The sequence below is a fragment of the Cibotium barometz genome, chromosome 37 (assembly GCF_041138505.1).
Source record: "Cibotium barometz isolate CiBa-2024 chromosome 37, ASM4113850v1, whole genome shotgun sequence".
Taxonomy (NCBI): domain Eukaryota; kingdom Viridiplantae; phylum Streptophyta; class Polypodiopsida; order Cyatheales; family Cibotiaceae; genus Cibotium; species Cibotium barometz.
In genome coordinates this window covers 19,078,656-19,084,944 of record NC_141082.1, presented here as the reverse complement: position 1 = coordinate 19,084,944, position 6,289 = coordinate 19,078,656, and the positions used below count along the sequence as shown (strand labels likewise).

Sequence of the window (6,289 nt, the reverse complement as noted above, 5' to 3'; positions counted from 1 at the left end):
ATCAGAGATGAAGCCACCAAAAAAGCATGCAGAGCAATGTCACTTATGATGCAAATAAAGCTGGTAGACAAGTACAACAGGGTGGGCTTAAACAGGATAGCTAAAGCTTATGAGGAAAAGGAGGAGGACTTGGCTTTTTATATACATAAGGAGATGGAAAAGGAGGAGGACTGGGCTTTTTATATACATAAGGAGATGGAAAATTACCTGAAAGCCCATCAATCAAAAATCAGCAATCCTTACCTCCTCACTCAGGTACTTAACCACGTAGCAAAGTGACCTCTGAAGAAAGAGCCTAAACCAGAGGAGCAGATGTAGCTAGCACTCATCCCCGACCAACCTACAGAAACGACTGGAAGGTTAGAAGAAGAGGGACAGGCAGTATTAAAGGAAACACAGGATCTCATCAAGAAAATCAAAAAAGACCGCAAAGAAAATAGAAAAAAAGATGAGAGGAATACTTATGGATGTAACAACAGAATCACAACAACTGGAAGCGGCAGTGGCTAAAATCCGAACATACCAAGAGGCCCTGCAGAAAAAACTACTTAGTCCTACTGTGGAAGAACCACAACAACAGCTCACCCCTCCAGCAAGCTCATCTTTAAGGACCTCTCTTTCCCTCAAGGATTCACACCTAGCAGATACACCAATAGAGGCAGCAGAGGAACAAGCACAGAGGAACCAAGCTATGGAGGGATAAGTATTAGAAGAAGTACCAATCACAACACAATAACTGGAGGCTCCCCTAGAGTCAAGTTAGAGACAACGATCACCAGATCCTTCATGTCCAAGCAAAAGATGGAAGTTGGAAGATAAAGAGCAGTTGCCCCAACTCGCCTCCTTCCAAGACATGGATTCTTAACACTTCATCCAAGAAACCATGGAAGTCCTAGAGGCACTCCTTCATGATCCACTTAAAGAAATGGAAGAAGCTAAGACAAGTACACACTCGGACAAGATCAAAAGGTATGGCATTGCCACCTATTAACAACACACATGTGACGACAGGAATGCCACCCTCTAGAAGTAGATGAAAGATGAAAACGCACAAGTACAAAGCATAAAGGCAACCCTTGAAGCAATAGAGTAAACTCACAGAGACGTGATCGTGAAGAGCTTAAGGACTGCAGAACAACAGGAAAAGAGATACAATTCCTTGGAAAGTAATAACCTCGTTTTAAGTCAAACAATTATACAGAATATCAACGAAAACACTGACTTAAATGCAAAGCTAGAGCAGGCAAAAGAACAACTTCAAAAAGAAATCACCCACACAAAGAACCTCACGACTCTGCATGCTAGACAAATAAAGGAGTGCCAAGATAGTGCAAATACTAATGAAGATGTGCTTCAACAAGTTGAGCTACTATTAGCAGAACAAGAAAGAGTGCAAAGTCTGCAACAAGAAAGAGAACAAGCAAACAAAGCGCATGCAAAAAGGATCAAGGCCCTCAATGAAACCATCAGCGCAACCAGGCAGAGGCGCAAAAGAATGAAGAGACCATATCACAACTAACAGTATAATTACAAGATAGACAAAGATTGGCGGCACAAAGGCTCAATCAGATTACTAAAGAACAACAAAGGGAAGCCACTGTTCGGCGAGCACAAGAAGATGCAACAAGGAGATTTGAGGAGATGGATGTTGAAAGAATGATCCGGGAAACAATCATCTCCAACCAACTCAGCAATGCCGACGCCGCTCGCATGCAGGATCTGGCACATCAGCTAGCGGCACAAGACAAGAGTCTACGCTGCTCGGAGCCGACAAATGATCTGTGAATCCTCCTTGACTGTGCCTTGGAGTTGGGCCAGCTATACCAGTAACCCCTCGGGCCCCTCCTCACACTCAAACTTTGTTTTTATCTACACTAACACTCTCATTTACTTCAGTGTGATATAAACTTAGCTGAAGATATAGACCTAGGTGAATTAACCCTAGTTAAACAAAATACTGAAAGAGAACTGACCCAACCATCATCATGGGCATTTTGAGGGGGGACCTTGTATTAACTAACCCTCAACACATCTTCTTCTACCCCTTTCATTCTATAGTGCTAAACCTCTGTAGTTGGTCGTGCTCCAAAATTCTGAAATCTTGGACAACAGTATTGACAAACTTGATCTGTTTGTTCCAGATGGCATACCAGAGACGCCAGCCAACTATGAGGTGGTCGCAAATACTTATCAATGGGTAATTAGCCATGGGTGGCTGGAAGTATACAATACTCATCAACATTTGAATCTCTGTGAGTGCACATTATATCACCCTGTCAGCATCCTTAAACTCTATACTAATATTTACAAGCATTTAGAGGCTATGCTCACCAATGTAAGATATAATTTTGATACCACCCACATATACTACCCGAACATTGATAATAACAAAATTTATAAAATACAAAACTTTTTTAAAGCTCAAAAGCCTAGCCACCCACCCCCTAGCACTAGTCAAGGTGAAGAAGAAGGTCCCTCTTCAGTTTCAAAGTACACTTACCTTGTATATTCTAATACAGCTAGTATGCTTCTCAATTCCTATCCTAGCGTGCCACCTACGACCTCTTCCCAAGCTTATTGTATCTACTCTTCTTTCTCTCTGTCAGAATTAGACTTTCCCACTAACACTCTCGCCCCCAAGGAGGTATTGGCACCTAACCCCTCTCCACCACGACAACGTCAGGAGGTACGCGATCTAACTCCACATGATAATATTGCGCCTTTTATTGAAAGTAATGTCTTGGATTCTTTGACAGTTGCAGAGTACGAGGAGTTTATTCAAGCAGGCAATCCAGTTTTAAAGCCAAAACTCGTGTTCAAAGTACTAATGTAGATTACTCCATTCGACCCTACCCTCCAAATCATGCCAGAAGCATACTCTACAGTCACACCAGCAAGGCAAGCAAGGCAACATTATGTACCATACCCTCTCCATGCCCCACGACCCGACTTAGAAGAATCTCCCTCTGGCAAGAGAAGGCACATTGTGGGCCAATGTCGCAAAACACACAAGGCTCACCAACCCTCATTTAGCTGACTTGCTAGAAATTCGAATTGCCACGTTCATGTGATCAGCTACAACAAAAGATGGAGAAAGATACATCCTATGCACATGAGAGGTGGATATACCACCATCAACACAAATTTATTCTAGTTTTTCCAGTCACTTCTCTTGTCCTCTCTAGTGGATTCTAGAATCCATGATTAACATAGAGCCATAGTTTTTTAATTTTTTTTCAGGTCATGGCTTCTTGATCTCAGTTTTTTCTTATTTTTGGATTCTAGTTTTGATGATCACTTCTTCTATTCTCTCTGGTGGATTCTAGAATCCATGATTAACTTTTAGCCACCATGGTTGTTTATTTTTTTGCAGATCATGACTTCTCAATCTCATGCAGGCAAGAAGTCTAAAACTTCAAGGCTGGCTTCTGTGCAACCTCAACCCAATTCAAGCTTAAGGAGGGGACATTCACAGGGGCAGTGATGTCTTCTTAGTTCCCGCACCACAGAGTCCGGATTTTGAAGTAACGAGGCTTTTTGAAAGTCCATCTTGTTCTTCTTGTCGAGAGCTTCTTGCTGTGCTAAACAATTCCCTCGCGAGCCAATGACTCAGCACACCAAAGAGCATCGCCCCAAAAGGTTAGAAAGGGAAAAAGGCAATACCTAACACTTGTGAAGAGAGAGGTAGATACCCTTCAAAGCTCTCAAGAAAAAGACATATGGGATAAAGTTCCTGCCGAAAGCAAGTATGAGCATGCTTGGACACTTAGCTTTGGGCATCATGGGGAGCGTAGGCAATTAATCGATTCAACAACCCCTTCTTTTATTGTTACAAAACACAAAGGACCTTCAAGTGATTCTAATAAGTACTCTTGCTCTGGACGCATTGAGAAAGTGCAAGAGCACAAAGGCAAAAATAGGGTATATTTTCTTGTTGAGCATGATGACTCCACTCGCTTTGCCCTTCATGTTTTATTGAAGGACTTTGAGATGGATGAAATAAATCCTCGGAGCGTAAAAAACTTGATGGTTGATGCAAGGCAAACTCGAGGCTTGGTAAGAACTAAACTTTTCTCATTCTCTTTTGAACTTTTGTCTCTTTTGTTTTTAAACATATCATTGATTTCATTGTTTTTAGTTGTAGACATTTGGGAGAGCCTACAGTGAGGTGCTAGAGGGTTTTTTGGCTCAGATAAGAACTCTTCAAGTGAGTACATCAAAAAGAAAGAAGAAGAGTCAATTTCTTCAAGTGATGAGGAGGTTGAGAAAGAAATCCCCCCCTCTCCATTGATGCAAACCCCTATTACATGCAAGAAATGAAGCAAAAAGTCAGGTAAATCAAAGGACTCTAAGGTTCTTCATGAATCAGAGATTGTTCCATCTGGTCATGGTGCCCCCTTACCCGACACAAGAGATTCAAGCTCTTTCAATGTTTTAAAACAGAGGGTCAAACAAAATAACATGGTGGATCCTTTACCTATATTTTTGCCCATAAGAGTGATTGAGCGTTCACCAATGGGGATCCCCAAATAGGCAGAAGACCCTTAAAGGTTCGTGTTGTTGTTGAACATATTGTTCATAATCTAAAGTACAAAATGAAAAATAATCTGAATGCCATTGTGTTACCCTTGCTTGTTTTAGTGGATAGACAACAGTGTCCTAATAAGAAATCTTGGATTAAGGCCAATGCTGAGTCTTACAAACATTGGGTTCTTGGGATCACTCATTCTTTGCTTGCCAAGGAAGAGCTTGCTGCCAAATATGAGCATGTTGATACTTACAAAACGGCAATGTGTTGGGTGTATGTTGGTTTAACAAATGAGGAGGCAAAGGTAGTTGCCCTTGACCATAATATTGACTCAGACTTTCAAATGGAAATGATTTTCATTTAGAAGATAAGACTCTTTCATAAAATGAGTAGATTGATTTCTTCAAGTGTGGTGAGAAAATTGATGACAAGTTTCGAGCTGCAGTTTGTGAAAATGTGGTCTTGAATTAAGAAATAAAGGTGGTCATGGAGCAAGTAAGAAGTCCAATGTGAAACAATATGATAACTATTTTCAACTTGCCTTTCATGATGGAGAAATTTGGGATCTACAAGATGATATTTTTAAGCTTCGTGAGAAGGGAAAGTTAAAAGGTCAAAAGTTCAGTAAGTCGCTTGCTTCCAAAGGCAAAGGTGCCTCACGTGAAGAAGCACCAAAGCCCATTCCCGAAGAAACAAAGATAACAGTGTGGAGACATTTGCAAGGAATTTGTGAGAAATCATTTGCAAGGTTCATGAGAAATCATTGATCATTGCAGTTCTCTTATGTGTGAAAGGTGGAATCATCTCTTTAGAGCAAATGGGAGAAGAATTTAAAAGGTTTGATTGATAAATTTACTCTTTTGTTTTTTGAAGTTTTACTTGTTTCATCAGCTCTAATTTCTTTGGTAGTATATTAGGCAAAAAACCATGCTTCACATGCAGAGAATAATGATTGAAAAGTTGAATTGCTCTAATTGGGATGAGGTAAAGCTCTACCATCTAGACTCAAGCAAACCTCAAGTGTTGGAGAAGTACATGTTGTTATTTGGTAACACGGTGAGTAGTTCATCTTGCTTTTAGCTTTGTTTAACAAACCTTTTTTTTCACCTCTCACATCTTGCTTGTTGGTTTTTTTAGAACAAAGATCCATAGGTTGCAATCAAGCAAATCCCTCTTAAGTTTGAGTAAATTCTTTCCCGTTGTTGTCTAGAGAGGAGGAGGAGACAACCCCAAAGCTTTGAAATCACTCCTAGTACACTTTTCATTCCTGATGATGTAGAGAAGTCTCCAACTCATTGGTGTGTTCATCATGAAGGCCTAGTTGAAGACATGGACACTTTTGTTACAACACATCCTTACACTTTGGCCATTGCAGATGCTCCTTATGGTTTTTGTGCTCCAAACTCAATCAATGACGATGTGAAGTATAGAATATCTACCTACAAAAATTTCATAGAGCTTTTAGCAAGGTCACTACTTGTGACTCTTGGGCACTAGTATTTTTTCATGCCCATGATCAAATTACTGCATCACAAAAAGCCTTCACCGACTCAAACAGGACATGTCAAAATGAGACATGGTAAGTGAAACCTTTGAATATTTTAATACTAGCATTAAGGTGTTATTATATGTTGCTCTTTTCTTACATGTTAACTTTTGTTTTGTAGAACAAAGCCAAACATCCATGGTTATAAACTTGATCGTCTCTCTTGGACTTGTGAGTTTGCTACAATTGGTTTTTATTCATCTTTGGGCATGAAA

At 40.3% G+C, this 6,289-nt stretch overlaps 1 pseudogene; it reads left to right on the top strand.

Moving 5' to 3' along the window:
- Positions 1-4,595: 4,595 nt before the first annotated feature.
- Positions 4,596-5,295, top strand: LOC147617028 (uncharacterized; annotated as a pseudogene).
- Positions 5,296-6,289: the final 994 nt, after the last annotated feature.